Below are 23,748 nucleotides of genomic sequence, written 5' to 3' on the forward strand. Positions count from 1 at the left end.
GTCTGGTACCAGGGGGTCTGTAAACAACACCAATGACCATGCACTTTCCGTCGCGACACATCTTACAAAATAAGGCCTCAACAGTAACGGGGTCAGACATTCTAGCAATTTGTATGGTATTTTAAAGAGTAACGCCACACCGCCTCCCCTGGAATCACGATATTCGCGATAAACACGATAATCTGGGGGAACAAATTCACTATCGTGGATTCCCTGGTGAAGCGAGGTCTCTGTCAGTGCAACAATGTCCGGATCATGTATGGATATCAGATGTTCTAGGTCAAGTGTCTTGTTTACAATACTACGGCAGTTAACATTTAGTAGCTTTATATAAGGGGATGCGGAAGTTTGTCATATGGCTGATCGTTTTCGAATGGGCACCTTATCATTTTTTTCTTTGTCCCAGACATACATAGTTCCATTCACGGACACCTTATCAAACACCAGCTTTACGCCCTCTTTCCGCTTCCGGTTTTTACTTGTACTTTCCCAAAGTTTTTTTCTGACTTCACCATTCTGGGAAAAGTCTTCTGTAATGTACATGTCCGTGTTCTTTAGTTTAGGGCAGTTCTTAAATATTAAGTGTTTTTATGTACATGTCCGTGTTCTTTAGTTTAGGGCAGTTCTTAAATATTAAGTGTTTTTCGCGAAAATCGACAAGCTTCAAAATTACGGGACGAATTTTGTTCTGTTTTTTAACTCCTAACCGGTGGCACTTTTATACTCCTGAAACACTAACTTTCAGGGTTTCCTTAAAAAATGTGTTAACCATGTTCTCGTGCAAGGATTCCAGAGGTTCGTTCTGTTCTTCTTTTAAGCCGTGAATAATGATGTTATTTCGCCGGCTGCGGTTTTCGAGATCGCCAATTTCATCTATGACGGAGGTAACGTCGTCTTGAACCTTCGTGATAGTTGATTCGAGTGACTGAATTTTTTCACCGAAACCGGCAAGGCGAGCGAAGGAAGCTTCTAATGAATCCAGCCTATCGTTGAACTGCGCGAAAGATTCGGTTAACGCTTTCTGCGCCTCACCAAAACTGTTCATCTGTTTCATTATTTATTTTGGCTATGAAGTACATGAAGAATCAGTTCACGGTCAGTGAGAGTAGAATGAAGCTGGCCTTCATAGTCCGAGCTCACAGAGTCTGGCCCTGGGTTCTGCTCGACATCACCGCATCTCAAAAGAAGATTAACAAATGCGCGGAAACTTAAAGAAGACAACGCTCGTTTCACACCAATGGGGCAGGGCAGCATCAAAAGACAAACATCGTCACTTCGAAAAGGTTTGGCCTCAGGCATGCGACTAACCTGCGCCAAGAAAAAGATGTTCCGGCTCAACATCGTTGCAGCCGCGCTGCCGTCGTGCCCACTGAATAGTCCGGGAGGCGGTGGGGCATTTATGAGCTGCTGTTGCGATGACGTCACTCGGCCACTCTGCCACTCCCTCCATCTCTGTTACCGTTACTAAGAGCTATTGCCATTTCTCCTCGTTAGGCCTAAATTGTGTACTAACGTTTATACCATTAACCTTCTGGTCCGACCCTTTTGCGCCCTTTCTTGTTGTCTAGGCTACCCTCACTAAAAGCATTTGGCAATCTTCCCTTTAGGTTTATATCCAGACCTAACATCAGCTAAACTGTGAGTCGAGCCTTGTGGCGTGAAAATCCTCCGTCAATTGAACTAATGCTTACAGGGCAAACAACGGGACGAAGGACCAAAAGGGCCGACCCAGACAACCGCTCACTTTGAACTAATATTTTATTTCAGAAAAAAATATTGTTATGGTGCAAAAGGTTTAGTTACACCTATAAATGGGGAAAAGAGCTTTGAAGGAGGCGGCCACTGGTCCTGCGGTCAGTGCAAGTGCGGGTTTGTCCTCTGCTTTCTCTTCAACTCATCCCCTTGACACATACCACGATGCCTTATTCACATACCAATACGCCCATTTCCAAACGCTTCGCTGCACAGGGCACTCACCTAACATGTCGGTTTGCGTGATGGAGAACAGTAATTTAACGTGGTCACTATCTGCGCCCCAAACATAAGCGACCTAAAACATAACAAATCACCCTTTTTAACCAAAACAACGCGTATATTTCAGTTTAGTAAACAGTAAATTTAGAAAAAAAGAAGCAATGAAAAAGAAACTAAGAAATGGACCAGCTGGGGTTCAAACCCAAGCCGTCAGCTCCACTACTCAGTACTTTAAATCGAGGCAACAGAGCACGAACGGTGGGCTCGTATTAGCAGGCGCCCAAAATAATAGCCCCAGCAGTGACATCACACATGTCACGTGGGTGCTCTGTGCAGCGAAGCATTTCGAAGCACGCTACCATACCAAAATATTCAGAGTCGCCGTTTGGCGTGGCCGTCCATTCGAGCACCCGGATGAAGGAAGCACCCAACCGGTGAGAATGATTACGAACAGGTGATGATGATGCCTAGCCCATCGGGGCTACTGCAGATGATAGTGGGGTTATCATGAGGAAGCGGTGGTAACATAACCTAAAGTACTGGGAGCGTAATCAAAGAATCTCACATAGTTCAGTATTGACACATCAGCTGACCTGCGCGAACAAGCCTGTAAACCAGGAGGCACTGCACATAGTAAATATAACCACTGTATCTATTACGAAAACAGCAAACCAAACAGGAGGGTGTGGCTTAGCGCATGGGGGGTACCACCGCGGGGAACAGATAACCCAGTTCTTTTACTGAAAGACTGAGAGAAGGAATCCTGACGCACGCGTCGCCATGACGTGCCATTTCCGCGGATTCGACAATTTTTCTTGTTAACTGAGTCTTTCCCATAAAAATTAACATACACTCCTTCAAAATCGGGGACCAATCGTTACGGCGTGCACAGCCCTTGCAATGGGCGCTCAAGCGTCCAATGTGTGCACACTGTACATTCCTAGGGTGTTCAGGTAGGCGAACCTTGGGGCACTTTGAAGTCTGGCCGGCATATTTTTAGATGCGACGCTGAGAGGCACATCTCTTGCTGGTGGCCCTGTCCTGCGCGCGTCGGCGTCTGCGTCCGCACAGCTGCGTCTCTCCTCCGCTCACCCCTCTGCTCTCTCCGATAGCGAACACTCTCTCTCTCAACATTTCTCTCTCTCTCGAACACTCTCTCTCTCAACTCTCACTCCGTCGGTGGGTGGCGCTGCGCGCTGTGCGCATGTGCAGTACCCTCACTCTCCATGGTCTCCTCTCCTTCAGGCGCGCTCTGCGCATATATAAGCGGAGTGCCGCGCTCCGGCCGGTATCTCAGTCGACGGTCGTCCGCGCTTGCACTTGCGCTTGCTCTCTTGCCGTACCCGACGATTGCTTGATGCGACGCCAATGGAACCCCCTTCAGCGTCGCATCACACCAGGATTCCCGCGAGGGGAGCTGGGCGTAATTTTTTTCCGCAAGAGAGTGGAGTAACGTAGACGACGTCGTCAACGAAAGGCAGAAACTTATTTTTGTTTTATCTGGCAGCCTTTCCTCCCTGTGTTGGCGGGAGACGTTTCCCTGCGAAGTTTTGACAGATTTGGGGGTGCTGAAACACTAGATTTACTTGGGCACTCACACCTATTTCCTCTAGCCTGTCAGACACCTCGTGGATATAAGAGGCCCCGGCCACCTTTCCGTTTTAAGTCCCACCCTCACCACGGTCGTCAGGAGGGGCACGCTTGGCGTCCTTAAGAGGTTGATTGGCGACGAAAGCAGTTGAATGCTGCCGGTAGCCCGGCTTCAAGAGACGGCCCACCTAACCCTCAAAACTATTCCCGCACCAGTGGAAACAAGAGTTCCGGAGGTCGTTGGTAAAGCAAAGTTTGACAACGCTTCGCTCAACTACTTTGGAGTGTCCCAAAAAATACGGGAGCAGCGGCTTCTTGGCAAGGGGCTCCTATTCCGAAGAAGCATGGTTGGTCAAGAAGTGAAGCCGATTATCCAAGAAGCCGATCGTGCCTGTCCCCACGACCTCATGGGTATGAGCCAGCGGGCACAGAGTCGACCGAAACAAAATGAAGGACTTGTGATATGGCTGAGTCGGAACATTAAACTGATGGGTCGAGGTCTTTTAGGGAGCCGTCGACCCACCGGATTCCCTTATAAAAACAGCGCCAGCTTGCGGTGAATAGCTACCAGAAGATCTAAGCCAGTTTGCACCGGGGTGCACACATGATGTCACAGCAGAGCTTTCTTCGTCTCACAACATTAACCTAGACGAGCACCATATCAGTCACTAAGAACCACCTACCCTGTATGGCAGTCGTCATCGGGCGACCAAATCACGCGCACAGTAAGGTGTTGCACACCTTCATCTCATCGTAATTGTCAACGAACAGGAACGCTTCGCGTAAAACGTGCAAGCCCATCTCCTTCTACACAGGGTTCCGCACGGAGCTCATGCTAGATGGGTTCACGTCGAACCAAGGCCGGTCGCAGATGCGGCAGCTCTCTCCGAACTCGATCTCCAGGAATTCGCGCTGAAAGCGATCGTTCATGCCCCCCCCCTCTTCCCCCCACCCAGGTATCGAAGGACCTGACGCTGAAAGTTCTCCACGACTCGGTACAAATCGCACTTGCAAGCTTCTTGGATGTTCGAGGTCCTCAGCTCATTGTCGCCGATTACATTCTCGCCTCGCGCCGCGGCGCGCTTCCTTATAAGCCGCCACTTCAACAGGCGCCCGGATCTTCTTGTGGTCGCCCCATCTCCCATATGCGCGGCACAGCGTCGGAGACAGTTCTTCGGTCGCAAAATGTCACAAGAAACAGGCCTTTCGTTATTGAAGCAGATTTTTTATATACGTCGTATGGTTAGCACGTCGCCCTCGCGCAGCTCTGTATCGTCCTAACATCGTTGACTGTCGGAAGAAAGCTTGCAGCCAAGCCAGCGACCGAAGCTGTGCGTGTGCGTGTTGTGGACGCGTTCGCTTCGCGATGAAATACGACATTGTGCTTCTTCGGGTGGATAGTGCTTCCCATGCTCTGGATTATCTTTCTCGAGCGACATACGACTCAACCTCGCATCGGGTATGTGTAGCGTGCGTTGTTAAAAGCGTTCTCGGCTTGCGCGCCAGAGTTAAGTGACTTGCTGTTCGTCCCCGCAAACCGCGCGCGAGGTGAGTGACGAATTTACGACGGGCAGGAGGAGCAACCGATTTCCTGTCAATCGCGGTTCAGACTTGCAACGCATCTTGTGACGTTGTGTTTGTTCGAAACGCATCTCTGGATTGTTTTGAAGTTGAATAAAATGTATGCGTCAAACCCGGGCATTTGGTTCAGGGCGTTCTCTGCGATTGCACAACAGAAGAGCCGCGGGTCTTCAACGCTTTCTTTATTGAACGTACTCAAATAAGAGAATATTCATGTCGTGTTATGGCCGTGTTGCATTCAATACTAACGGGAGAGCGTTCGTTCACACTTCTTGGGATAGTCGTAAATGTCCAAGCATTCCGGCACTCCACTCGCAGATCAGCCGGCGATTCAGTTCGCAAAACAGTCGACAGAAGCATTAGCGTGTCGCTACGCAAAACAGATGAGACGCTCTACTAAAACTCCTCTCGCGGTGTTAACGTAGCGTGACGCAAGAATGTAGCGTTTACGTACGCAAAGGCAACAAACGCTATACTAATACTCCCTATTTTCATGCCCGCGTCGGCGATTCCACGCCCGTGGCCGCCTGTCTCTCGGTCAGAAAATGACGCGCGCGGCAGTGGGAGCAGCCTGATGACTTGCGCCAATTAGCGTCACCGAATAGAGAATATTAGCGGGTCTAGCGCCAATTGCAGAAGCACGCCTCATGGCAATAGTTTCGAAGCACTCGAGACAGCCGGCTGCCTCCGGCGGAGATGTTTAGGCATAGCACCCAGGCCGATATTTTATTGGTGCTTTCACTAGCTGCGCGGATGATGTTTTATAGCCTCGTTTTCGCCAACAATACTAGCTAGTTTGTTGCGCAAGAAACTTTGTGTGTGCTTTGAGCGGCATGTTAAAGAGCGTTTTAAAGCGGTCGCTCGAGCGCCCCGCACCACTTCGCGACCGAAACCGCCGCCATGTTGCCGCGGCCGGCCGCGCCCCACGCAGCGTGCGGGTAGGTAGTTTCGCGGCGGCGTCAGAGCGCCTGTGGAGTGCGCGGCGTGTTTTCAGGAGCAGAAATCAAAATCCCGGCCGTTCCTGTAGAACGAGCGACAAGGAGGGGAGAGAGAGCCCGTACGTCACCGCCACTCGCTAGCTCGGCAGTCGGGCGCCTCGCGGGCTGGTTCGTATCATCCGCCGGGCCCCGCAGGTCCGTTCGTATGAGCCGAAATTTTTTTCCCATTGCAAACAAGGCAATTCCGCCGGGACTTATCAGAAATGCGTATCATCCCGGAATTCGTATCACCCAGAATCGTATCATCGAGGTTCCATTGTATCAGTTTAAGGTAATTAATGAGGTGAGACGGTATATTAACCTAACGTCTTTCGCGAACAATTGGAGCATCCTCGCCCAGGGACGTAGGCAATTTTTTTTGGCTGGGGAAGGGTGTAATACGTTCCTTTAAAAGGCGATGCATAGCAGGTGGTAACATCACTTTGACGTTCCAGATAATCTCTTAATGCGAGTTTTCCGTATGACGAATATTCCGTCAACACGAGAATTCCTCGTACGAAATGCCCCATGACGACTTGGCATTCCGGCAGTTCACCTGTGAATAGTTGGCCTATGACGAGCGGGCTTGGGGCGAGTGGGTGTTGACCCTTTCTTGGGCTACTTAAACGCAGAAATTTTGGCCTTTCTTCAGCCACCTGGCCAGAGTGACACAGGAACTGCGCAGTATTCTTATGTACCCACAGCCAAATCCAAACGTAATACTTTTTAAGAAGTACAAAGTATTACGCAAATATAAATCATTATATCGATACATGATTGATATTTGCAGTGTTTCTTTATTAACAAATTCACGGATGCTTGGCTGTTGGGATAGCAAATAAAATAGTACATCAACTACAGAAAATCATCACCTGCTGCCCTAGTTGGCGGCATTTAAAAAATCAAATGGCAACAGCAACGAAATGGTTACACTAAATAGGTTTGATGTTCCGCTTGGACCGCTCGTGGAGTAGGGCAACATGGTTCTATAAACGGTGTAGTAGGGTGCCTCGATTCACGCGCGTCTCCGCTGTACGGCAGCGCTGCCATTGAGGACCCGACTTGTGTCAGAGGAACGCGGTAAATTTGAATTGACTAGAACATACCTCTAGCGTGTAATCTTGGGAGGAAGGATACCGGAGAGGAACAGCAGAAGAGGTGAGCGCGTAAGGGAAGGGAGGCATTTGCTTGCCAGGGGCGCCAGTTTAATATCGTCTTTCGTCGATATTCGCGACGAAAGGAGCATATACGCGGCCAATTTCGTATTTTTTTGCGAACGCCAACAGAATAAGCTCAAGCGTACACAGCTGTGCTGTTAAAAAGGACCTGCGCCGTATCGTGCAGTGGTTCCGCTGCTTTTTTACACTTATAAATGTTTAAAACCAATCGGAATAACGGAATAGAATACTGCTACTGCTTGTGTACGCGCGTGCATGAAGTAACCACAACACGACCAAGCTTTTTCTTTCTATGCCTTTTCTTACCATGCCTTTTCTTTCTGTGCTATGTTTTCGATTTCTATTGTATCATTTTTATTACACTACCGCAATCGAATGCTGCTTCACCTTTGGGAATGTTGCACCATATAACGTTGTTACAGGAGGTCCCCCCGACAGTTTTTCACTCTGGGACCTCCTTCTGTATGTATCCATTATTGTATTTCAATGTAACAACTGTATTTTTTCAATAAACCTTGTGGTCTCTACACCTCGCAATATGCATAACACTAGCTTTGAACAAGGCAGGCATTCATGCACACCGCGAGGAACCACCGTGGGTTCGAGCTAGTTGAGCACGCTCACGATACTGAAACGCCGTCGCGCCAACTTAACACCGCCTCTGTTGGGCAGGTGGAGACAGGGGCGACAAAGGAATATGCCCAAGGTACGGAGGGAAGACGTTTATTTTATACTAACATTCTAGTCACATATTTTACAGACCCAATTACATAATTTACAGTACCGGTACGTACTTCCCGTTAGGTGAAAGGGGCGATGGGGCGCCACGCGCAAGTGCGCACGTTTCGTCGGCGCAGAGCCAGTGGGCTCTTCTGTCAGGGCAAATTCCGGGGTGCGCGCACGTTGATGCGCGCGCGCATCGCCGTGCTGGCCGGATCGGCTCGCAGCAGCGAGGGAGACGGGGCCCCCTCGCTCACAGGCGCGTACTGCACGGCGTGATCGTCGGTGTTAGGTACGGCCTTACTATATGCAAGCGTAGGGGCAACAGGAGCAGCCTTAGGCACGGGCCGCAGCCGGAAGGGCTGGTGGGCTTTCGCCGGCACAACAGAGTTGCAGCCGGCTGGTAAAGAAAGCGTCACATACCTTCGGCCAACGCCTTCGGCGTCCTGGAAGCGTCTCCCCGAACGGACCCCCGCGCAGGCCGCGCGTTCGCCTCCCGGCGAGAGTCGGGTTCGGGCCTCGTTCAAACGGACCAATGAGGTGAGGTTAGCTCCGCTACCAGGGCGGAGCGCCCGCTGCGTGACAGTGTTTTATCGCCGCAACGGTCTCTGCAGGCTTCACCTCACGCAAGAGTTTGAGAGACGGCTCGGCTCTACGCAGTGGCGCCAAGACGAGCCGGAATTTTGGAGGAGAGAGGGGAAGAGCGCCGCGTAATGACACAAACCCAGTGATCGCGCAATGGCTAGGGCGTCAGGATCCCCACAACCTTCAAACCTTCAAAGCTCTACATCGGCGCGGACAGCAGCCATTTGGGCGATAAACAAACCGACATTGGTTCAGACCGGACATACCTGCGCACTTCAACAAAGTGTGAGGAGATTACCATTGAATGTTGGACCCAGGGTAAAATTCTGGAAAAATGGCGGACGGCCAAGACCATACTCATTCCAAAGCCTGGGAAACCGCGACACATCGATCATCTCAGACCCATGTCCCTAACATCGTGCCTAGGGAAACTACTAGAGCATGTTGTTTTGACTCGACTCACGGAACACGCCGAAGAGACTCAGCTGTTCCCGCACACCATGCTAGGATTTCGCCCTCGTCTATGCACTCAGGATCTTATGTTGCAGCTACATCACATTTTGGATTCAGCATGCGCGCCAAAGCACACAACTAAGGTTATCATCGGCTTAGATATCTCCAAAGCCTTCGACACTGTGTGACACTCGGCCATACTACAGATGGTGAACAAGAATGGCTTTGGAGAGCGCACGTACAACTACATTAAATTGTTCCTCTCATCTCGTATACTCACCCTTCATTTTGGAAACATCCAAGCGGACCCCATTAAACTGCGTAGCCTAGGAACGCCCCAAGTCAGTACTGTCACCTTTCTTATTTAAGCTCGCCATGAGGGACCTTCCGGCCCTTCTCTCGGACATACCCTACCTACATCATTCTATCTATGCAGGCTACATCACCCTGTGGATTGCTCGAGGCTCCAAAGGCCAAATCCAGGAAGCCCTGCAGCGGGCAACCCAAACCGTTGAGGAGTACGCAGCCATGCGCGGCTTATCGTGTTCCCCCCAAAAATCGGAGCTTTTCATCTACAAACCAAGTCATAAAAGCCCACCGATATTAACCGTAACCACATCATCACTAGCCAACATTCCCATAGTTCACTCCATAAAGGTTTTCGGACTCCGCATAACTGCTAATGGCCGGCATACAGATGCACTCAGAGAGATCGACAAGGGGGTATATCAAACCACCCGACTCATCTCAAGGGTTTCGACGAGGCACAAGGGCATCAAGGACATCAACTTCATAAAGATGGTTCATGCCTTCGTCAGCTCGCGCGTTACATACGCATTGCCGTTTCTCACCCTGCGAAGCAGAAGAAAGTTGATAGCCTCATCCGTACGGCACACAAGTGAGCGCTCGGCCTCTCCCAACACACATCAACTGTAAACCTACTGCGCCTTAGGATACACAATACCCTCTTTGAACTTATAGAGGCACAGCGACCCGCGCAGCTACAGAGGCTCTCTCGCAGCTCTGCCGGTCGGTGAATCCTGAGGTCTTTTGGCCTGGTACCCCAAACACCACACTTCACGCGACTTGTTGCCATTCCGTCTCCTCTGAGGAATGTCATCAGAGTGTCCCCAACGCCTAGGCGAATGCACCCCATCCACAATAAGGAACGCCGTGAGGCAAGAGCGAAGGCCCTTGCCAAACAACACCCACCGGGGTCTCCTGTGGTATACACCGATGCCGCCCCATATCAAGACAGGAACGCATCGGTGTTAGCGGTGGTCGACTCCACGGGGAGCCCCATCGCTACAGTATCTGTAAGCTGCACAGAGGCAGAGGTAATGGCAATCGGTCTAGCCATAGCCCACAGCCGGTCTCCGCATCTTAACATCATAACCGATTCTAAATCGGCCGTACTAAATTTTTTAAACGGCAGGGTATCATCTACAACCTTGGCAACCCTCTCGCAAGGGCCCACACCTCATAGCTTCCGCATCATCTGGTCACCGGCACATTCTGGCCTGATGGGAAATGAGAGAGCCAATGAGACTGCTCGAGATATGGTTCGCCGAGAGCCTCGTAAGACTCCTGAAGATATCCCGCAACCTTTCGGCTATAAGGACCACCTCCATACTTTCGGCAATATCCTTGACCATTTCCGCCAGGATCGGGCAATTTTTCCACCACCGCATCCATCGCTCAGTCGAAGGCATGCAGTCCTTCGCAGGCAGCTCCAAACACTATCATTCCCCACTCCACATCTCATGTCCATCATATATCCTGGCGAATATAAGGTCGCTTGCCCCTTCTGTTCTGTGGAACGAGCATCACTTCACCACATCATTTGGTCATGTCCATTAATACCCGCATCACGTGGAAGAAATCATCCCATGGAAGAAATCAAATGGCAGAAATCTGGGCTGCCATCTCTAGCCAAGCTCCCCACGTGCAAGAAGCCCTCGCCCAGTTGGCTGAAGACACCGAGCTCCCAAAACACCGGGAGCCCCGCTGTCTAGATGACTGAGGGAACAGCTCAGTGGTGCAATCACCACAACTTTTGGGCAAAATAAAGTTACTACTACTACTACTACTACCATTTGTTCACATATTTTGGGTTCCCATACGTACCAACACATCTGGCCGGGTTCACATGGTGACTCTAACAGGGCCGTTCTTTTTTCGCGCGAGGCTTCAGCGTGGTGTACAAGCGTAAAATGCCGCTCCATTCCTTGTGCGGCTTTGCCATCCGCGAGCCAAGTGCGGGGTATATACGCAGAATGATGAGTAAAAAAACAGCGCGAACGGAATTCAGAAAATCTGGCGACCCCGTCTAAAGCAATGCTTGCGACGCGGTACTACTGCCGAAGCAGACGCGCGCAACGGGATGTTGTAGACGTCACCAGAAAAATGGGCAATATCCGAGCGGAGGTGTCGCGCGGGAGGATGAGATAGGGGAACGAGGGGAATACGCCGCGGGTGAAACTGCGCCGTTTTGGTTTGTAATAACTTACCCAATAGTTCACACTTTTCGAAAATTCTTGAAGAGGGGTCACTACTAGAGCATCGATTTACCTGAAAATCTGAACACCTAAGTATCGACTAAACCTCTTCCACGGCCCCTTTGAAAACGCAATAGTTGTAATATTTGGGCTGAATATATGACGCCAAAACAAGTGGCGCGCATTCTTGAACAATTGGCAGAGATGTACTCCGCCTACCGATATAAAATTCTTATTTTGGTGTTTAGGCTCCCAACCTATGCCCGATCGCCGTAGTATGAGGCTGCGCGCTAATTCCGACAGCTGTGTATCGTTAACGTGCGCCGAAAGCGCTTACTCCACATACTTACTTCTTTTAAAACGGAGCAGTTCGCCTCTAGCCAACGTATTCATGCACCACATTCATTGCCAGTGGGGCAACCAAGCATGGTGATGTTAGCGAAGAGAAGTCGTAGCAGAGAAGAGGGCACGACGAGAGTGTTTATTATAGCGCTTTCCATTGAGTCAACAGGAGCACTTTTAACTGCACCCAAAGTGCTCTCGCGAGTTCTGGCGTCTTCCAGTGGTCGGGCAGGAGCAGGGGTGTGGTGTTTCCTTGGTCGAGGAGGAGCAGTTTTTTGGCGCCGAGAGCAACCGAGAGCAGTTCTCGGTGCTCCGTCACCAGCGGCGGAGTAACAACGAGCGCCGAGGAAGTCACATGACCTCTTTTACGTCATTTCTGGTTTTATGCCCGGGTGGCGGAGGAAAAATGGCGGAATCCAGCAGCCGCGATAGTCGCTCAGTGCGTACGGCAGCAGCTAAGCGCGGCCGTCTGGACGATGCTGCTACTTTTAGATGATGAAAGCACCGCAGATTCAAGCGCAAACTCGTCATTGGACAGGAGCAGCAGCAGCGATGACGACGACGATTTGACATTGCATGAGTTTATGTTCGAGCACCTGTTCACCCCGCCGGAGCAGCGACCGAAGGTAGAGTCGTATCTTGAAAAGACGGCGGATGCTGTTATCGTTCCCAGCTAATTTTATGGAGATACGATGGTGACCCAATCATGGACATGAACATCCGCTCGGCTTGTTCATTCGTCGCCATGCGGAAGGCAGACACAAAACAACCGGCACGTATCTGGCAAAACTGGCGAGGAACAGCTTGCGGACAACACGAGCGCGCGAAATGCTCCGGGAAGCGAGAGCGGGAAAAGTTTGGTCACATGACTCTTGAAATCACGCCCTCCCCCTCTTTTCACTGCTCCCGGAGCAGCGCGAATGTTTCATTCGCGGAACGAAAGCACACGTCCCCGTTACTCCCGTGTGCTGTTCTGGCTGCTCGCTCCACTTGCTCCTTTTCTCCCAATGGAATTCGCCATTACAGCGAGGTGTTTCATAGCGCGAGCACACATTCGGCGGTTGCAGGAGGTGGCAATCCGTGCGCAGATGAAGAAAGCGGAATGACGCAGTCAAGCGAGTAAAAAAAAACAGGTAACAAAATTCCTCGTCATCGTCAACTCTCGCAGGCACGGCGGAACGAACAAGCAGTGGCGCAACGTGCAGTAGGCAGATCAAATCTATTGTGAAACACTAATGCGAATCGCGAAGAATAGCGTCTCATGCGGCAAGATTACAAAGCCTTTTGACAACGCCAGGCGAATAAAAACCCTCGGAGACATTCAACTGTATACTGGTGCTCTCGCCATCACAACCCATCAGAAGCGCTCAGGCTACCTCGTACTTCCTGCTTCAGGAATGCATATGCAACCCAATAAAACGAAAGTAGCTTCGCTGGGTAATGCACCAGCATATGAATCCTTAGGCCATTGAATTTCCTTTGGTGGGGCGCTCAATTGCTGTTTCCTTGTTTCACAAAACCTCGTCTATTTGAGATGTAGCGTGCTGACTTTTGGAGTGCCGCAGCAATAGTCAACGGGTATCTTCAGGCATTCGTGGTGCAGCAGCCCGGAATGTCGACTGCTGAAGGAGGCGAGAAAGCAGACGTAGAGCTGGTTTGCAGTTTCAAGACAAGACTGTCTATTTTCAAAAGATGCGTACTCTGAGAGCGCCCCCGACGAGGGAAATGAGGGGAACCCCCGTGTCCTTCAGAAGAGAGAGCAAAAAGGCCCCCAAGCGAGCAGACGGCCCTCCCCACATCGTATACTCAAAGGCGGCAGTCTGTCCTCCGACAGATACAGACCAACACATTACGTACTGAACATATCACTCATCGCTTTCTAAATTTACCCGGCACCCCTACTTACTCGTTGTGCGGAGGTTACCCAAACATATTCCACACAATATGGGCCTGTGATCGACATCCAAAGTTGACCCGCATCGCGAATCCAACTCTGGCATCCTAGGAGGCACGTCTGGCTGACCCCAGCGCTGCGACACAGCTCCTGCTGACGTCCAGAACGGAGGAAGTCATGGCCACAGCTTCCCGAGATGGCGCCCTGGACTAAGGGTGCTTAAAAAAATAGTTTGCTTCCTTCCGTGTGCCGGCCCTCCCCGAAAGCGAGAATGTAGAGAGCACACGGACTTCTGCGCTACAATAATGTCGCTGATGGTGGCTATCAATAAAGCATTTTCGTTGGGGCAAGCACCAAGAACCTGCTCTGGCATGATTAGAAGGATCAATAATAGTGGGGTTTAATGCGCCGAAGCAACAGATGGGCTATGAGGAGCGCCGTAGTGGGCGGCTACCGATTAACTTTGACCACTTGGAGATCTTTAAGGTGCGCCCAAAGCTCATCACTAGGGCGTTTTAGCTTCTCGCCTCCACCAGAAAAGCAGCCAACGCGGCCAAAACGGAATCCACGTCCTTTGAGTGAGCAGCACACGTAGGCAGAACAGGCATTATATACAACCATTCGAGTTTGAATACGAAACCCTTTAGCTCCCAATTCCGCGAAAAGCGCTGTTGTAGTTGTTGAAGTTGTTTGGAGAAAAAAAGCGTCCTCCGCATCAGAAAGTGAATAAATTAAAAACAAATGCGTGATCCGACCCATGTGATTTGAGCCTTGGTCTGAGAATAAGCAACTAAATGTCGTGACACGTTTTGTATTGCCAGTTTAGACAGCAACACGCAACAGATGCAGGCTGACGTCACAGAACAAACGTTGTTGTGGTTGTTGTTCCTTTCTTCGTGGGACTTACACACTTGAAGGATTGGCCATTAATCGAGATCTCTCGGGGTCTATGTGCACGCTTCACAAATTTCGGGACACTACAGATTTGAAGCGTAACAGTTGCAGAAAAATGCGCTCCTCGTGACAACTGACCATGATAGCGCGCGTGTGCAACAGGTGTACACACACCCGCGCAGAACCCCGATTCTACAGAAGGTGCGGCGTATGCCAAACCGCTTGCGGAGGTAATGCGTTCCCTAAGACGAAGAAATGAAAGAGACGTATACGTGCTGTAGCAGAAAGGAAGGCGGTTGAAGGAAGTCGCCCAAAAAGACAAATGAATGAAAGTGAAGAAAGCGCTGCATATTCATTGTCGCAACAGCAAAGCGGTTGTTAATATAAGTACGGCCAGGCTTCTGCCTTCGCAGAACGAAGAAGATTTCACTGGTGGGGCGGTGTTACTCCCCTTTCTCCTCCCTTCTTTGCCCTTTCGTTCCCCTCTCGCGGGAGTTCTTGTGTGAGCAACGCTGTTTGTCTGTTCATGGCGACGACAACAAGAATCTTCTTTAAGTTTACCGCCCTTAAGAATATCAAACGGGACCGCATTTTCTGAACCAATGGCATCTCCGGCTTCCTTCCCTCGAACGACAACTTGCCTGGGGCTCCCGCGTAGCAGGTGCGATGCCGCTTCGTCAGTCTCACTTGGCTGCGGTACTACTGCTTATGAGTTCATAAGAAAAAAAAAGTGGTCTGCACTAGAACCATTAGCTCAGGTTTCAGAGTATCGGCACTTTTTTCTGTCATTGTTGTATGCCGCTGACAGCGGCCATTGGTCGAAGCGCGTAACGTGACATTTGTTAGCCCCGGAAAGCCCATGGGCGCTGACATTTCGGTGCCTTTGTGTTGCCGCGCGCGCGTGGCAGTGTGACTTTATGACGTTAAAAGGGAGTTTTTAAGCACCCGCGTAGAGTAGCGATGCCGTGCTGCTCTCTGCTGGGCTGTTTCAACCGGCGTGTAGGTGGAAACCGCCAGCATCGCTTCCCGCTGTGAAAGAACGATAGTGGCCTAGCGTAACCTATTGCGACCTAAAACGCGTAGCTTAAAGGGACACTGAAGTGATTTGTAAACTAGCGCAAATTGTAGTCCGGAGTACATAGGCCTTGTTTCGACCACTCTGATTGCGTTTACGCAAATTTATTTAGTAGAAAAATCAATTCGAAAATGCTGTCCTCTGATCTGCGCCCTCGCCCATTTTCTGTGGCGTTTTCGTGTGACGTCAGGAGGAGATGAGCTGGCAGTTGGCTGCGCTACTGCACGGCTTGTCCATCTTCTGACAGTCAGTCGGGCCAGCGTTTAGTCCGGCCGCCACCGCCGGGTCGTCGCAATTCGTTCGCTGAGTTGAAACTAAGCAACAACACGTTTGGGAATGGAAGAATGTGCATTTATATGCGTTGTTAGTTTGTACACTGTATCAAGCTCCGAGTGCGGGTCGCTCCACACAAGCGCTGCACAAGTGCACATGCGACGCTTCGCTGACTGGTACGCTAGTAGGAAAATCTAAGGCCACTTGAAGGCGGGAGTAGAGTCAGCGGAGACAATATAGGTACTAAGGAAATAAAATCAACTGAAACGTTTACCGTACAGCGTAAAACTAGGGTGCGGGGAGAACGTGCGCTGGGCGAACAAGCACAGCGGTCAGCAGCACGACCACACATCTGTGAACGCTTTTCCGTCTAAGAAATGCAATTGCTAGATGTGACATATTGTGGAAGTTTGGGGGACGCTTACTGCACGAGCGCTATACAACAAATAGTCACCTAAGGAAGTTGAAATGCTAAAACTAAAGAAAAGTGTAACCTGGTTATACAATACATACCTTATATATTCAACCCCGGCAGCGCTGTTTCCCGCTGAGGCCCCATGGCATACGCTTTCTGGCGCTAGAAAGCGAGGAGGGGGCAACCTTCGACCTCGTTATGCTGGCGGCCTTCCATAGCATATGGCGCTTGCGCATGGCCTGGCTCCACGCAGATGTGGACGCCCGCCCTACGCGGCAGTGTTTTCGTGAGTCCATATCCCAGAACGTAGAAGTCTAGAAGCGGAAGGCATGCGCTCCTGAGTGGCTGTCAAGGATAGAACCCTTGACTACGCTTAGGGAATTTTAGAGAGACATCAGCCTTCATAGGCTTGTCACTCAAGTTGGTCATGTAAACTAGTTTGTTTTGTGTTTCTGTGTTGTGTCAAAGACCGGCTTTAAAGAAAAAAAAGCGTTAAGAAGCGAGGCTCTTGACCGAGTGGTCTGAAGCCCTAGGATTGTAGTTTTGCAAGTCGCAAGTTCGAATCTTCGAGGCTACATGCTTTTTTTGTAAGTTGATTTTTTCGTTTGCTGCCGATGTTTTCTAAACTGAGTTCACCATTTGAGGGCGGCAACGTTCATTGCTCCACGAGTGAGTTCGCAGAACGCGCGCAGGCTGACACTGCAGCTGCAGCCAGAAGAGAATCACCACTACTTGAAACACAGCGACAGCAGCAGCCGCTGAGAAATTATTAGCACGCTGCCATGCCAGCATAGAACCTTGCAGATCTCTAGAACTTCTCCTGTGGCACTTAGGTTGTGTGCCTAGCTGCATTCTGTAATATATGCTGCGTGGACACTTCAGCCATATAGTGGGAGTGCGAGGTTGCGATTGCAAACACTTCGCCAGTTTTCATTCACGAAAGGCCTAAACACAGGCATTCAAGGAAAGCAAAACCAAGGGGTTTATTCATTCCATTCATTACATAAAGGGCTACTATCTATGCTACTTCACCACCAGTAAACAGTTGTTCACATACGCCGATCGAAAAACACAGCAGACGCATTCCAACACTTGGGCTCACGCTTAAGTGACTCGCTCGACAGCCACACTACGCGGCACATTCCCCGCGAACGCCCGCCCAGACACAAATACCTACAGGTTCTGTGTAGTTCACAGAAAAGAGAGCACTCAGAAGTCGTTCATTACACTCAGTACTCAACGCACACAGCTGCAAGTGCGGTGGGTAAAGTGGAAATGCACTGTCAATAAAACAATGTAGACGGTCGTACACAATGCAATGATAAAAAAAACGTTTTTCCAAGTACACTCAATTATTTCCTCGTAAGTTTTCTCAGTACGCGAAAAAATAATTATTTTTGTCACATCACCACGCCCAAATCTTCACTTCTGTGTACGTTGGAATACCCATGTGGTGCAGGGTAGTTTAGAAAAGTATTCGTGAACACCAAAAAAAGTCCTGCATTTCTCGCACTATAGAGTCTCTTCAGTTCGTAAGATCACTCACCCTGGAGTTTTGCGTACGATGAAATTCCTGTCACAGTATCGCAGGTATCCATTTTCGCATGACTTGAAGTTGATGTTGAATTTATCAAACACTGTCACCGTAAACACCGAAATTTACGACACCGAAAAGCGACACATTTGCTTGGCGTCACACCATCTACACGAGCATATTGCCGCCGAGTCGTAAACTCCCAGCACCAGGCAACACGTGCCATGCCCGCGCACATGAGCAAGGAGACGAAATGTGGCTGACCGAGTACATCCAGGTATAAGCAGGTCCATCGCGATAGCAAATAGTGCGGAGATACGTGCCCAACTTTCGATCTTTTTCTAACATGTTCGCTGGTAATTATTTTTTTGGTAAATACAAGATGGCTGAACGTTTTGTTTTCTTCATCCGAAAAAGTTGTACCTGTTCCCAGTGCTCAGGGAAAATTGTCTGTCACTAGCATTGCCGCGCGCAAGAACACTAACACAGCGCGGGCCGCACGACCGTGTCCTTCGGTACCCATCGCCAAAACCAATATTCCAAACAAACAACAGAAAATAAAACAGGAAGCAGGCGTTCCCCTCTACCTTTTCATTGCTTCCCAGAATTTCCTCACTGCGACTCCTTCGGTCCGGCGTGGGTCGCTCTCCCCTTTCTCAATGACTAATCTGAAAGTGGGCTCCGCGGGAGAAAGAGTGCGGTTGTTCGCAGCTTCCACCAAATTTCTGAGAGAGGATACCGTGGGCCCCGAAATTTTTTTTAATCTGCTTCGACGCTGTGAGGGCCGTTTTCAGAGAAGCCCGCTTTTCACTTGACCGCGACAGCGAAGGGCCGCAGAGAAAGAATTCTCCTAAATTATACGTCTTTCGGTCAACGTTCATTTGCAAATTCTGCCGACACGCACTTATCCAAACTTGCAACCTGAATTTCAGCCTTAATCAGTAGCTTCCTTTAATTGTACTTTTCCCGTATTGGTGGTATAAGTACCTAACCTTATTGAACAAATACGCTCATATAACCGGCCGATCAACCTCATCATCGTTATCCAATCTGTGTTGTAGATGTACCTAGGTAAATAATCAGTGTATGAATTTCGCGCCATAAGTCATAATGAAACCCGCAGAATGGGATTTAATGGTTGCTCGAATTATACCTTTATAGGCTAACACTTTTCGATTAGCGGCTGGAGGCTTGGAGCTTTAAGTTACTATGTTGTTAGCTAAAGAAGCCTTTATGGATGCAGGCTTGTAATTCCTGCGCCAAATTCTTTCTTAATGCCGGCAAAATGTTGCTTAATTATCACACGTCTAAAGGTTTACAGGTATATATTGCACTGTACCCATCCGCAGAAGATTTTATGGCTGCGTCTCTTTGTCTCTTTAGCTTTAAAGCAAATTCTCTCCAATAGCTAGCAGAAGACAGCCGTATGGTTCCAAGTTTGTAGACTAAGAGCTAAACAACGGCCCATAACCAGCCAGATGAGCTTTTATGGCTTTTTCTCTATAGCTTTAGGACGAACTCTTTTCAATAGCTGCCAAAAGACAGCTGAATGATTTCAAGTCTGTAGATTTAGAGCGAAACAACGGCCTATAGTCAGCCGAATGAGCTTTTATTGCTTTCTCTCTATAGCTTTAGGACGAACTCTTTTCAATAGCTGGCGAAAGACAGCTGAATGGTTTTGAGTCTGTAGAGTTAGAGCTAAACAACAGCCCATAGCCAGCCAAAAGAGCTTTTGTGGCGGTCTCTCTTTAGCTTGAGGACGTATTTTTTCCAATAGCTGGCAAAAGACAGCTGAATGGTTTGAAGTCTGTAGACTTAAAGCTGAACAATGGCCCATAGCCAACCAAAAGAGCTTTGTCGCGGCTGGTCCATAGAACTAAAGCCATACATATTTCTTTAGCTGGCTACTGTAACCTGAATAGCTGTGACTCTATAGACTAAACACACTATGGTGTTCTATAATCGTCCAAAGAGAATTGTATGGTTTACAGTCTTAAGTGCAGGGTCTATAAAAAGTTCAATAGCTGGCTTTAGCCTAATTTATGCCTTTTTATGTGCTGTAACGATAAACACCGACTGCTTGCGGGCAGTGGGCACAGGTCAGAATCAACAGACCCTTGTGAAAAGTGCGTACTCGCTTTTTACAATACAGGCATGAGTGAGGCAAGCTCCGAATATGCGGGAAAAGCGCATGGCATTTGAGCGTCCGCGGTGACGCGGAGGGTGTTCATCCACTGCGTAAGACTCGCCTAGTGACTGCTACGATTCCAAGCCGTCCTGGTAGGCTTATCTTAGCGTTTTACAGCCGACAACATGGCAGAAGCACGGTATGGCGATTATTGAGATATCGAGAATGCCCGTCCAACGGTAACGTCGGATATCAAGCATGTTGTTTTACAGAGCCGAAACGGAAACTTGTTTGAACGCTAGACTCTAAGAAGTCGAGGAGTGCTGGGCACTCTGTCTAGGAGTAGAAACTTTTGTCCCATATTTCACTCCCTTTGGAAGCATTGGGCTACTCTTCCGAGGAGTAGCGCGTGGAGGTCAAAACGAGAGGCGAAACACTCCTCGTGGGATTTACTTGCTGATTTCGAGGCGGAGTACTTGAACCCTGTGTGGTAATTGCTACACTCTAAGACGAGGAGTGCTGGGCACTCTGTCTGGGAGTAAAAACTTTTGTCCCATATTTCACTCCCTTTGGCAGAATTGGGCGCCTCTTCCGAGGAGTAGCGCGTGGCGGCCAAACGAGAGGCGAAACACTCCTGGTGGGATTTACTAGCTGCTTTCGAAGCGGAGTACTTGAACCCTGTGGGGGAATTGCTACGCCATCTCCAAGGCAGCGTTCAGTCACTCCCTTTAGGCGTGAATAAGCTCTATTGGTTTCGGCGTTCCCGGATACGGCAGACGGGTACTACTACTCTCTCTTGGAAAGCATCTCGTTACGCCTCAAGAGCGTTCTGCTATTCCCCGCGAGACGGCGTGTTTTCGCTCCGCCTGCTAGGGCGCTGCTGTGCCCAGTGTGAAAGGACATATGTCCCGACGCTCTGCATTTCATCGCCAGTAAAGAGCTCTCTTCACGTCTGTGCTTCGAGTGCTACGGGTCATCCTTTTCGCCATCGCACCAGGAGCCCATCGAGGTGACACTCGACACGGTACCGTGTTTCAAGGCCGTTTTACGGCCACCCTTTCGCCGCCGGCGACGGCTTCGCTAAGCCTACACCATGGAACCGCCGGTGACGACCGCCGGCCAGGTTGCGCCGACACCACCGCCATCTGATGACTACACACACCAACAGGCGACGCCGATTCAAGCAGAAATGCCGCCGAGTTTACCACAGCAACAAGAACTGCAAGCACGTGCCGATCTCGAAGCAACTCCTGGCGCGAGCTCTGAGGCTTGCCGCGAAGGGCCACACCAGCATCGGCGCGAACGCTCGAGGAAAGACAAGCAACGCTATGGGAGGAGCCGCAGCGCTCGCCGCAACTGCCACGACAGAAGGGGCTCTTCGAGCGCCTCAGACAGCAGTACAACGGGAAAAAGAACGCGCCGCGGCCTCCTGACGCATTCGGCTCAAGAAAATGAATCGGCCATCTCAAGTGACGAAGACGGCATGGAAACATACGTGGCGAAAGAGCGCGCCGAGAAATGCGGCCATGATGTTACAGTGCCTGACCCAACAATGGAAGTCACCGGTGCACATCTCAAGAACTCCGTGCTCACCACTGCATCACAGGCGGACTGGCCTGCAACCGATTTTAACGTGTGCGACGGTGACGGTGTTGACACCGGAGGAGCCTACCAGGTTCAACAACGGCGTAAACGTAAGCAACTAAATCCTTATTCTGAACCTCCCGTGGAAACGTATGTCCTAGTCATACGCCCGCGCGCCCACGAGAATCTCAGCACTTTACCAACTAAGTACCTCCACTTCGCACTCATCTCCGCACCACCCGCAGAGAATGTTACAAAACCTATGACGTACAGAGTTCATCCTGCGTCGAACACAATCACGGTGCTGGTCCATGACAAAAAACAAGCCGATGCCCTACTCAAAATGACGAACCTCGAAATTCGGGGTAAACAGGTTGCTGTGCAAGTCTACCAGGCTCCCGGACGAGATATGTGCCGTGGAGTGATCTATAACATCGACTGCAAAGAAAGCAAGGCTGAACTTAAGGCGGCGTTGTCGTGCAACCGTCAGAGAATACTTGACGTACGCCCAATGGGCAGCCGTGGAGCATGCCTGTTGACGTTTGAGGGGCGACGCCCACCTAGATCTGTGATTTATTACGGCCGCATTTCTCGAGTCACGCTCTACGAACCCAAATCGGTCGTATGCAGTCGCTGTCATCGGTTCGGCCACAAGAAAGACGTGTGCCCTCACCAGGAAGTATGTGACACATGCGGCAAGAACCACGGAAACGATACCGCTGCCGTCACTAAATGCAAGGAAGCAAATATAATGACCTGCCGCAACTGTAAGAAGCAGGGACATGTGGCTACCGACCCAAAATGTGCGACTAAAATTAAGGCTGATGCTGAACTAGCCGCAAAGCGCCGACCACGGTCACAGACCCGAGGGAACAGATACGGTCCCCTTCGATCACCAAGCGGTAGCAGAACACCCGGACAATGCGATGCGGAGTTATCAGATCATGCCTCACAAGAGCGTACCACTACAGCGCTGCCGTCATCAGCAAATGGCGCAGCGCGCGGACAGCAGCAACGTTCGAGCAACTCGCAACCGGCGCATGTTGAGCGTAAACGGCATGTCTCCTACGCCGCGGCGACCACAACACCCAGCCAGATCGAAGAGACTGCAAAGACATCAACTAGTGGTACAAAGGAACAACCTCCACTGAAGGGCATCCTGCAAGAGGAAGCCACTATTCAAGCCGAGTTGGAAAAGCTCGCGCAAGAAGCAGCTGACCTTCGACGACGACTCGAAGAAACGGAAGCGCGCCATACCGCCCTCCTCAAGCGACTCCGCGCTGCACGGCGGGAACAGCCGTACACCGGGCGACCACCTGCACAGGAGGATTCCGCTACGGCAGCGATGCAGCCAACGGGCCTGGCACAGCTGCTTCATCAGCTGTTTCAACCGCTTCTTCAAGCCCAAGAAAAGCACTACCAAGCACAAGAGCAACACTTCCGTCGTCAACATGAACTCCTTCAGCGGCTTGTCACGTCCCACGCTTAGCTACGCGGCCTTGGACCTGCCGCCCGGCATTCACCCTCACCTGGTGTTCGTGAGACTGTCAGGGACAGGGTACGTGACCTTCCATCAATCTACGGACTCGACAAATACTGTTAACTGGACATGGCTCCGCCACTTATAGTGCAATGGAACTGTCGCGGACTCCGCTGTAAAATCTCCGCTTTTAGGCTTTACCTTCAATCCCTCCCACACCCTCCATCTATCATACTCCTTCAGGAAACCCACGGTGTATACAACATTGCAGGGTACGATTCATTCATACAGCCCAGTATACCGACTCGCCGCGATCCCAATCCTCGTACCTATGTTGTGACATATGTCCTCCGCACATTACCAACTCACCAGGTAGATGTTTCCGCATACAACTCTATTATGTCGGAATCGGTCCTTACTATCACTAAATTTCCTGGATGCTCTATCCCACTAGTTGTCATGAATTCGTATTGGCTTCCTAAGGGGAGACCCGCTTTGGGGTGGTTAGGTAAGATCCTTCGCTCTTACCGCGATCATGCTGTTATTTGGGCTGGGGATTTTAACGCTCACCAT

General features: G+C 50.3%; 1 protein-coding gene and 1 pseudogene across 2 annotated transcripts in view; one reads left to right on the top strand and one right to left on the bottom strand.

Moving 5' to 3' along the window:
* The window catches only part of LOC144168786 (uncharacterized), a 139,889-nt gene that overhangs the window by 27,043 nt on the left and 89,098 nt on the right, over positions 1 to 23,748 (top strand). The gene's annotated exons all lie outside the window — the stretch shown is intronic.
* LOC144170888 (uncharacterized) lies at positions 352 to 22,950 on the bottom strand (annotated as a pseudogene).

This window comes from Haemaphysalis longicornis, unplaced genomic scaffold, assembly GCF_048455015.1.
Source record: "Haemaphysalis longicornis isolate Haplotype H1 unplaced genomic scaffold, Haemaphysalis longicornis Haplotype H1 scaffold_2, whole genome shotgun sequence".
Lineage (NCBI taxonomy): Eukaryota > Metazoa > Arthropoda > Arachnida > Ixodida > Ixodidae > Haemaphysalis > Haemaphysalis longicornis.